General features: G+C 38.3%; 1 pseudogene; it reads right to left on the bottom strand.

Annotated features, from left to right (window-relative positions):
• Nucleotides 1–7,643: 7,643 nt before the first annotated feature.
• Nucleotides 7,644–11,960, bottom strand: part of LOC139721476 (NACHT domain- and WD repeat-containing protein 1-like) — a 121,917-nt pseudogene continuing 117,600 nt past the window's right edge.

An 11,960-nucleotide genomic window follows, 5' to 3' on the forward strand; every position in this document is an offset into this window, starting at 1 on the left:
GTTTACGCACGTTGGGTGTGAGACTGACTCACAGATATTCCACCACCTCTGCTCTACGTTCAGCTCCAGACAGCTAGCTGCAGCTGCAAAGACTTTTCTTCGGTTCCTCTGATTTTGGTTACTACAATCTGAAAATAAATATGGAACCATAAATGTTATACTCTGTTCGAAGGATGAATATTGCCAACTATATCTATTTTGTCATTTGGATATCTTGTTAGCAATAGTCGTTCATTTTTCTCCTTTGTTTTTCGCATGCCGACCACCAACTAATATCGAATCACATTACACGCCATCTATTTTTATATCACGACGTCACCACATGCACACTGGTGACTGAGAGTCACCGGATCAAAGACCCTTGATCAGTTTAAGTTCTGTCATGATCTCTTTTAAACTCACTCTGTTTGCCTTGCGTGAATACTACCGCCCCCCCCCCCCCCCCATTCTCTTTCTTCTCCATCTCTGGCATGGATCCCTCCCCCCCCCCCCCCCCCTTCTCTCTCTCTCTCCATTATGATCTCTCTCACACAAACACACACACGTGCACAAACCCTATCTCAACATTCCTGCTTTTTCTGGTTTGTTTGGTGTCTTTATTTTTACCTACGTTCCTACCATCCTATCTGCATGTCTCCTTATCAGTAGTTGTCTAATGACCATTCCACCTGTCCATCTATTTATTTTGATATTCATCTATAGCAGTACATGTATTGATTTTTTTCATCTAAGTATAATCCAATAGCAGATGATCAATTTATTTATTTACACATCTATTAAATGTATCTATTAATTGATCCATCTATCCATCCATCTATATCGTTCTATCTTCATCTCTATCTTTGAGTATGCATGTGCATTTTTCATTTAGTTTACCAATATTATGAATCTGTCAATTTGGGTGCTTGTAAACATTTGAAAACATGATTTTAATGACCATCTCATCTTCTGTGAATTGTGATGCGGTTGTTCCATTACCAACAACATTCATGTTCTATATCTATGTCAATGTGATACAAATCAAAGGTATCTAGTTTTAACATTACACTGTAATATACACAGTTGCTGCATCAGTCACTAGCCACAAGATGAGAACATTTACATACCGCAGTTCAACATTTCATGACAGAATTTTTCCTTGAATCTTTGCACACAAACAAGAGCGTCATTACTACTTGGTGTCTGATTTGTAACTTATAGGTGATGTCATGTTGTGTGGTATGCTGGAAAAAGATATTGTATAGTTCATTTTATTTGCCCCATTTGCTCAGTACATTACTCTCTCACATGTGGCCGGATCAAACACATTGTGTGTATCAAGGTATGCATACAAACATTCACACACACACACACACACACACACACACACACACACACACTCACACACACACTTTTTTTTGTTTTATAATATTCTTTATTTGAGTTTCATTCAATGTCAAATCCATATTGACAATAAAATTAATACGTCCACCAACAACAACAAAAAAGCAGCTCTTCTTTCTTGTGCTGCTAAATCATTTTTCAAACATACAGTACGATAAGAGAAATGACATGAAATCTGCATAATTCTCAGAAAAAAACTATCAGCCTAATCAAGCCAATCTGAATGTGCTTTTTTTTTTTTTTGGCAGAGCACACGCTATATACATAAATATATCAGATAAAGTATAACTCTTAAAAGAAAAAAAAAAAATTCTTGATCAACTTGATCAGATTGCTCAATATCCGCTTCATAACATAAATTCTCTTACACTCTCTTGAGAATACAGCATTTCCTGAAACATATCATAAAAAAAAACATTCTTTACTTAACCGAACAAAACTCATCATTTTTTTATCTAACCTATCAACCTACCCCTCCCCCCGTTTAAAACAAAATAACCATATGTGTATATCATCAAAACAAACCATATTCCTGCCTAGCCCCTTAACCATTATTCTACTATTACCTAACTATACATCTACCTAACCCTAACCATCCCCACCTATTTCCCCACTAACATACCCCCCGTAGCCTTCCCTCAACACACACACACACAAACACACACACACACACCCATATATGCACTAGACATCAACCAAAACAACAACAACATACCCACCTGTGCGCACTCACAAACACCAACATTTGCACGCCAAATCACACTACATACTTGTGGTATCTTGGTTACCTGTTTCCTTGACAGTTAGACACACACCAAATTAAAACCGAAGCTAACTAAACATTTTGCATGGGGAGAAAAAAAAAAGTGACCACCATAATGCTGATACATATACTGATTCCTAAACATTAATACGGCTAAAACCTAAACTAACCATACATCTGACTCTATGAAAGTTTCAACTGCTCCCATTTTTGCACACACACACACACACACACACACACACACACACATTCTCGGATTATGCTTCAACCAGGATATGATATTTTGTTGAAGGTAATTGGCATATTCCTTCAAGTTTCTGAAAAAAAAAAAACTTTTTTTTTTTCTGATAAATAAATAAATATATATATATATGATATATATATATATATATACATATATATTTACATACATATATATTATACAAATATATATATATATATATATATATATATACATGTATATTTATATATATATACATGTTATACACTGTAAAACAATATTTTCGTGCATTGCCTCTGATATTCAATGCATATAGTGTAGACAAGAATTTTCACATACATTCTAATTTTGCGAATTTTGGCTCTCACGAAATTCGCGATATCAAAATTCACATGAACATTCCATGTTTTACAGTATTTATTATTTATATATATATATATATGTATATATTCTTCTATTTTAGGGCTGAACACAGAAAAATGATGTTGGACCACCAAATTTCCAAAAAAGCTATGACTTGGCAAATTCTATACTGTGATTGGATAAAACTTCCAGCCAATCCAGGCTGGTCACTTGTCAAAAAGTCATCAAATTTTTGCTTCATTGCTCAGTGGATCTATCAAGGCTAGGCAGAGACTTCAAGTTTTCACATCTCAAACAGTGAAGAATATCAAAAATATTCATCTCTGCTGTAATTTTCATATGAAAGCAAGATCATTACATACCAGCTTCATGCTATGATTATGCAATGTAACTTATTCACACTCAAGTTGTAGGGAAAAGAAATTGACCTGAAAGAGGCATACTGAAAGAAGGTGGGGATTTTTTTTTTTTTTAGAAAATTTATTTGGAACAGCATAAGGTATTTAGGAAATATTAAACACAGAGACAAAAGAAAAAGAACAAAGTCATTTCACACAGAAAGCAATGCAATGGAGGAGACCGTCATAGCGGACCCATTTATTCTCATCCGTTGTTCACCACTACCAACGAATCACAATCCCTTGATTTCTTCATTATGTGACAGGAAATTTCGCTGACCTTAAAAACTTGATTCAATGCCAGTATTCATTCATTCATTCATTCACAGGTGAGGAGAAATGTGCAGAAGATGATGAAGGGGCATTCGTAAGACGTCGGCGTCCCGACTGACAACATTACGGTGAAGCTGGGCGGGCAGTTAATGATGGCATAACGCAGATTGCGATGCATGAGCACATCCACGTAGGACGTGTAATTGCTGCATTTTTAAGGTATTCTGCCCTGAAGTAGCATAAACAATTTGTTATCTTAACTCTTGCATACAAAAAAATTAGTCTATGAGAATGCATAATATCTATACCCAAATAACACACATCACTCTACCAACTATAGGTCTTTTCTCCCTCTCAATGAAATTGTGCCAATTATACTCTAAATGCACTTGTACATGATTTTTTACCCAAACAAAAAATGTGATTTAACACAGATTAATGTGATTAATATCAGATTCTTCGCATACCACTGATGAACTACCAAAATTTTCTGTGGAGTTGGGGAAAAGTTTTCTCCACTGGAGATGTGTCGTTTCGTTCCCGGCGCATCACCACAGCAAATACTCGGATGTGACAACTAGCTTGTATTTCAGAAATGGGGACCAGTGTGACCAAGCCACCAAATCTACACTCGTACATTACATTCCAGTGCTACTTCATGGTAGATTCTCCGCAAAGTTGTGATAAAACTCAGCATCAGTGGAAATGATCAATGGAATGTTTGTATGGGATAAGTCACAGCAAAACAACACATACCCCCAGAAAACTTTTGTTCAGTGGTGGTATAAAAAAAAGGGGGAGGGAATAATTAACTGAACTGTAATTTGGAGGAAAATTTGTGCTAGAAATGGAAAATACTCATCACTCATATGGCATGTGAATAGCTTTAAAACACAATGCAGAGGGGTAAACTAGCACTACTGGGTTTTCACTGAGCTCAAATAGATCATCAAATGAAGATGTCAAGCATATAAGCTGCCAAAAAGAGCTCCATGACAGGGACAAAATGTCAGATTATGGGGTTTCATCTTTTGACACTATGAACGTAAAATCATAACTATGTATTATCATTTCATTGCACCATGATCTATCAATATATCTTATCTACTTCAGTGCCCTCAAAAACCATCATATGCCTATTTCTCTCATCATCAAGAAATCTATAAACTTCTAAAACCACTTCATGTCCAACATGCCAAGACCTACAACATGCTCATGATAACAATTACTGGTAGATAATGCAACCGAGAAAAGGTGGAATTCAATTATAGGTTCACAGGTCTGACAAAGCGTTGGCACAAAGAGCAACCAAAGTACAGACAGGGTCACACAATTGATGTCCATGGTGTATACAAGCAGATTTACTTTGTTACACTGAATATGGTAGACTCAAAACACAATAGTTTCCCACTTGCATGTATCGCTGCTTTGTTATCAGCTTGAAAGCTTTAAAAAAAAAATGTCTGAGCTTCCACTTTAAAAAGGAAAGGACTTTATCAACCAGTATCGGTATACATGCCATTTACTCCTCAAGCCGTCAAGATGGAAAACTCATGAATATGGTTATACACATCTCTTCACACAGAACTGTAATAGACACCAAAGCAATAATCATCATTATTATCATTTTGTTTTCATACCCTACATGCTACCATGCTAAGAACGCTCTGATACACAAGATAACCCAAGAAGATATACCATGATACACATCTAACATTTAAAATAAAAAATTGATAAAAAATGAATCAAGTTTCTCACATAACCCCATAACGCTGCCACCTTGTTGCTTCCCAACTTTTATTCATACCGATGCTTCATGGCACTTCTCCAGCCACTGTAAAAGGTGAGAAGACGGATACAAAACCACTGCTGCCTCCATACCAACCAGTCTCTTTCAAACCAATCTTTATTAAGTCAATTATTAACATTCATTTTTTTCTTTTAGCATATTTTGAATGATACACAATTGTCTAAGCTAACCTTCACTCATTAACGACACAATCAAATGCCACACTTAAAAAAAAAAAAAGAAGTCTTGTTTTACATTCTGCAGTAAGCAGGACACATGTTAATGACATCTATTGCATATAAACCACAGCAACAGGAAAGAGAGAAGTACAGAGGGAAATCAGAAGGGAAAACATAAAATTAAGACTCATTCTCTCTCGCTTTCACACTCACTTTCTCTCTCGTAATTTTTCTGCATGGGAGAAAACCCAAAGTTCGTTTTTATTAGTATAACACATATCAGCCTTTAAGCATCAAAGGAAAAAAAAAAAATCTTATCTATAGGAAAAAAAAACTTATCTACTTCTATTCATCAGTTATCGTCTCAATTTTAATTTGACACAGAGCATGAACAAAATTTCATGAGTTCATTCGTCAGATTTTTTTCTTCACAAAAACATCAATTCCTTTTTTCTTTGTTTTAACATACTATTCACAAGATATTTACAATAACGATATAAATAAATCACTACAGATCCTCAGCAATTTGGCAACTCCAGCGACAACCACCACTCTGATCCCGTGTCATGTGACACCATGATCCGACAAGGATAGGAAAGTTGATGATATTTAAGATCTAATCAGGTCTCAATGATACGATATAAATGCACACATTTACTTACAGTAGCTAGCCTACTTCAAGAGACGCACATAATGTCAATGTGTACTATGACTAGTCTTGTTCAAGGGACACACCATAATTTTTTTGTTTTGTTTTCCTCAGTTTTTTTTCCGGTTTTTCTTTTTGATACAAACACAGGCACACACAAGCACACACAAGCATTACAGGCAGGTATATATGTACGAACAGCCATGGATGACGAGTTAAGTTATCGTTATAGCACATGATGCACACTTGGCTTTAACCTACTCCTTTGCTATATGTCTTCTGTTTGTTTGTTTGTTTATTTGTTTCAGTCATTGCCTCTTCACTAGGGATTGGTCCATCTTTGATGGTCACCATGACAACAGCGATGGCTCCACTGCTGCTTTTCCTCTCCGTCTCCGTACAGTCCTAACTAACTGTCCTCACACCCCCTCCATCCCTCCTCTCCACCGTTTCCAATGGGGTTTGTAAACTGCCATAGCGCGAGAGTACGTGTGAGGAAATGCACTGTCCCAACTCACTACAGTCCGACCTCTGTTATCCAGCCATGTCAGGACCGGTCGGAAATGGAAGAAATAATGTTTATGTATGTACATGTGGCTGCCAACCCGGTGGTGCCTAAGTAGGCAGCGTACACTGCAACAGTGGTATAGTCTTTAGTATAGTCTTTGGTAGAGCCTCCTTGAAATTTTAGTCACTTTTCTTTTTTACAGAAATTGAAACATTTTAATGTAAAATTAATAGCATGTTTCTGTTGGGAATGTAAAATTCACAGCATGCTTCCACTGGAAATATCATAGGTGAATCGTGTGAGTCTTATAGGAGTTTTTATTGGAGTTTGAAATCACTTTTCTTTTTTCATCTATCCTGTTTGATTAAGTTAACATGAAAAGAGAAGTCTAGATAAGAAATGGTTGGATAATCGAGGTCAGACTGTATCTCCCATACTGCAAGACCCTGTAACATTAGCATCTCACAACTCAAACGACTGAATATCTACCTGCAGGGATATGGAAAGATTCCTCTTCCCAAACTGTCTTATGTAATAACGGCACCATGTACCGCATATGCCTCATAAATATTTATCCAGTCTAATTTCTTCGCGAATCGGGGCTTCCAGACAGGTTCACGAGTCCTGAAATTCCGAGGAATGTATGCATGCACGTCGCGTTCATGTCAGGGTCAGAGTTAATATTTTCGCATGTTGTTAAATCTGTGACTAGCACCTGACGTGCAGAATTTGCAAAAATAAATATGGCGTATACTGTAAGCAGGCCTACACATATACTTTCATGTATGTAAACCATACCTGTGACTTGAGACCTGTTTTATGAAAAGTTAAAATTGATTATATAGTTGATTTGTCTATGGCATCCGGTGTGGTAAGGAAAGTTAAAATTGATTTTATCTTTTGATAAAACGGGGCCTTGGTCTTACAACATGATCAATGTAAACGTCTTGTGCAAAATATTACCCATTTCACTATCAAGGAAAAGGTAGGAGGTGAGGGGGGATGGAGGGGGTGGGGTAGTGGATGGGGGGGGGGGGGGGGGGGTCAGGGCAGGGGAGAGAATTTGCTGGCAGTACAGACCACATGAAGGAGAAGAGTTCAGATGGAGTTACCCAAGCCTGCACCCACCCCTCTTCACAATCGGGGATGTGGTTTGACACACATTGCTATGGAAGCACTCAACCTCAGGAATGACGTGTGTCATACCGGAACTGACCAGAACATTCCTACAAAAGCTCCATGACCTTTGTCTCTATTGGAGGTTGCATAACAGGACAGAAAGGCTACAACAACATCAACACTTACCCTCTATATTTTTATCTTATTGCAGCCTCTGATACTCACATCACTAGGAAAGGGGACAGGGGATGGTAAAAACATGTTTTTGTGATTTATTCATCTCTTAAAAAAAAAAAAGGTAGAAGTATTCGGATGCAGCACAATAGCGGCTTACACACACACACACGCGCGCGTACGAGACAATATATACAATATTAGTTACAAAGAGTAAGCATACACAGCACATTATACCAATGCCACAACACAAAATATGTACAACTATTTCTCAGTTCATACCCTGCAAATAAAAGGATTCTACTGTTTTGCCTTCTCCAGTGATAACCTTCTCCATTCAGACCTTCCAAGAAAAACCTCTGTGACTGGCTTTCTCCATAGCCCTGATAGACTTTAATATACCACCCTGTTATGGTTTTCCAATGATGGGTGTTCAGAATATGGATCCTTGCAAGTTATCATGAAACCCTGACTTAAATATCGCCCATTCCTCTCATTCCCATCTCTAAATGAAAGAAGGAGGAACAGAAGAAGAATGCCTCCAAATCTCAGCCCTTAACTTTCCCCTATCTCATCTCTTTCTTCCCAGCCAGCTGTTGGTGAGTATCTTGGGCTTGTGTTATCCAATATCGGAAAAATATTTATATTTTGAATGACATGACTGGAAGACAGTACATGTAGTCCTTTTTTTAAATTCAAATTTATCATCATTTTTAAGGGGTTAAGCAGCATTCTCAGTCCCTTTCAACTTCTCAAAATGTGAATGGTTTAAAATACTATTACAAAAATGAAGATTTCTTTTATGTCATCATAAGTGAGAATAGGTAAGTAGTTATCATTCATCAGCAGTACAAAATGTCAAACCCCTTCCTCCCTCTTGTTCTTGTCACAGCTGCTACGTAGTGATGCATTACAAATTTTCAAACCATGATTCCCAAATTTCGGTAAACTGTCCGTGATTTCTAGCAGCTCAGCTTACTTTGTAGTTGAATCTTTGCTCTCTTCTGCAAAGAGACAAAAAGGTCACTGTGCCAGGTGACTTGGCTTAGTGACCACACAATGTCATACTGTTTCCTGAGTCCCATAACGACAAATGCCCTATAAGTTGACAGATTTCTTTGTGTACTGCACCTTAAAATTCCATACGTGGTAAAACATCTCACTGAAAACTCCCAAATGTAATGTAGTACCTTGGAAGATACAAGTAGGATGTCATTCTCACTAAGAGATGAGGGGGCGGGGGCAAAATCTGTTGTGTTACCTCAACTGCGACTGATTTTCTACATCATCAAGTAAAGATGTGAGGTGTTTTTTGACATGGGTGGGCACTTCATACTAGAAACATACACTCTGTTACACAGACGCTTACTTGATTAAACCAATTATGATATCTCCTTACTTGACATGTCCACCATCTCTTACAAAATTTCCTCTCATATGCCCTATATTACACATCAAGATTTATGCCGCTTTGAATATTTTTACTGAAATTAACTAGTGACAAAACTACGCCATGGTCACGTAGGTCATTGACCCTCGCTCGGATTCACATTGAAGAGGGAGCCATTCCGACTGGGGTCGCCGAACGGTGCGGTGTCTTTCGGAGCGGAGCCAGAGCTACTAGAACGGATCCAGAGCGAGATGATATCGTTTTGTCCCGGCAGGCCGATCACAACACACGTCCCGTCGGCGGATATTTGGCAGCAGCTGATTGGTTGGTCTGGCGTGAACGCAGCCAGACATACACCTGAATGGGGTGAAAAGTTGGGATTGAAAAAGACCATTTCTCATTCAATTAGTACATTTTCAGTTCATTTGAATAGTTTCAGCTTTGGCTTCAAAATTCAGAGAGCCATTTTTTTTTTTTACTGTCACAACAAAATTCACGAAACATTGACTTCATCAAGTTATCCAAAAATTATGTGAATGGATTGATCTATTTTTAGTCTGTTTCTCCTGTTTTTAGGCGTGTTTCATTCAGATTTATGTTCATTGACCTTTGCTGTTGTTGCTGTGTATAGTTGTTGCTGGCTAGCCAAACTCTAAGACTGTTTAACATAAATGATGAATGATGTGCTCACCCTTCTGAAGATCCCACGCCCGAATGGTACGGTCCTGGAGAGTGGAATCATAGGTGAGGCAGACCGTTCCATCATCAGACAGGTAAAGTTTGTCCACAGGGTGGGTGTGCCCCTCCAACGTGTGTCTGTGTAGACAAAATACAGGGTATTACATCATTATGGGTACAGTTCTGTACAATATGGCAGGAACATGCACTGGCTAACATCACAGACATATTTTGGGGGGGTGCAAAAGGCATGAAGAGATACACAACGACCATCAACAAAATAAAAAAATGAATATATTTGATTATACAATGGGCCACAACATTTGATTTTTTTATATATTTCACTTCTTCTTCCTCTCAATGATACCATGTGCCTGGTTGATACTATTCGATGACTATTGCTAGCCATCCAAGGCAGACCATGCAGGGGTCAGCATCTCCACACTTTATGCGTATTTGAGTCGGACCATTTCACAGGGTTTGCACCTCACTATTTGCAATGAATGAAGCCAGATCTTTAACATGCATGGACTGCGACTCTCACACACACACAGAAAATTACAAAGATGAAAGCGATCTCATAGCAAATGTGATATCTTTTCAGATACTTAGGTGTAAATATTTTTGCAATAGTTTAGATTAGCAGCAATTCCATAAATATTTCCACACTACAAAAGATTCCCAGTTACCACATTGTAACAGTACAGCTCTGTTGTCATTAGAAGCCTGGCCAGATAGATACACATTTCATGTGTGTCTGTCGGAAAGGATCATAACATTTAGTGGAGGCTATGTGACCAATATTTTTACTGTAAGCCGTCTCATTGCAAACTTCACACCAAGTCTCCAGAAACATTGCACCCCGCTGTACCAATATTCTAGCAATGTCCAGGAAGGCATTTGACTAGCAACTGTCACTGAAATGCTGCAATTTTTGCTATTAACTCTTTATGTGCCATGGTGTAAATCCCCTGTGTGCAACAATATTCTGAGAAAGCAACACAGTCATGCTTGGGGAAAACATTCTGTTTTTCAAATCAATGTAACTTTTATAGATTTGTGTTACCCTGGACATGTAATGAGTAAAATTGTAGAGAAAATGCCAAGCTTTGCCGTGATTTGCCGTGATTTAAACTGTATTACAAATCTATGACTTATTTTCTTTTAAATGACCAGTAGCTACATTATTATAGAGGCATGACTTTTGCACAGAAAACAGTGACTGAACCTTAGTACTTGCTCGCAAAGTCAGTAGGGAACACCGCTTGATAGTCAATTACCACATAACATGCAAGCTACATGTGACAAGAATGGCACTGTAGCATTTGGCGGTTAATCGAACAGTTTGGGCAGGTATGTGCGTTTGAGCAGAACATGCGAACTTGGCATGCCGTTGACTGAGGCGGACGTGCGAACGTGGCACATAAAGAGTTAATGTCACAATTTTGCACTGCCGGTGTGAAAGAACACGACAATGCTAATGTCTTACTTCATGGAGCCCGATGCGAGATCCCAGACCAAGATGGACGCATCCTCACAGCCATTCACCACACACATGCCCTCTGACGAGATGGCCACACACGTGGTGTTGACCGGCGGCTTCCACTTCTTGAAGAGCTGACCGCTCTGAAGGGTCGTAGACGAACACAAAGTTGCGGGTCGGGTCTTCCAACTCCTGCAGAGGGTTGTAAATGATTGGAGATGGTAGGTTTTTTGGAATCAAAACAACACATTGTCAGCAAAGATTTCAGAACAATGCAGGTATATATTTGCCTTGCTTACCTGAAGGAACAAAGCACCACAGCGCAAATATAGACACAATTTGGGAAAGAGAATTATTTAACATCGCAGAAGTTTCATCATGTCTGCATGAACAAGAGCATTACAAACTGACTTTATACACTTTAAAAACATCATCTTCGTTTCTTGTTAACAGTCCAAGGGAAGGACAGTTAAGTGTGTAGCTGGCAACATATGATATTAAAGATACATTTACTCTGGGGTGTACCCTATAGATCACTTAATTTAATATGTACTTAAATCTCTGAAGTGAAAAGCATACTGTGGACCAGCA

The sequence above is a fragment of the Diadema antillarum genome, unplaced genomic scaffold, assembly GCF_040938485.1.
Source record: "Diadema antillarum isolate AM-2024a unplaced genomic scaffold, OU_Dant_1.0 scf00000143, whole genome shotgun sequence".
Lineage (NCBI taxonomy): Eukaryota > Metazoa > Echinodermata > Echinoidea > Diadematoida > Diadematidae > Diadema > Diadema antillarum.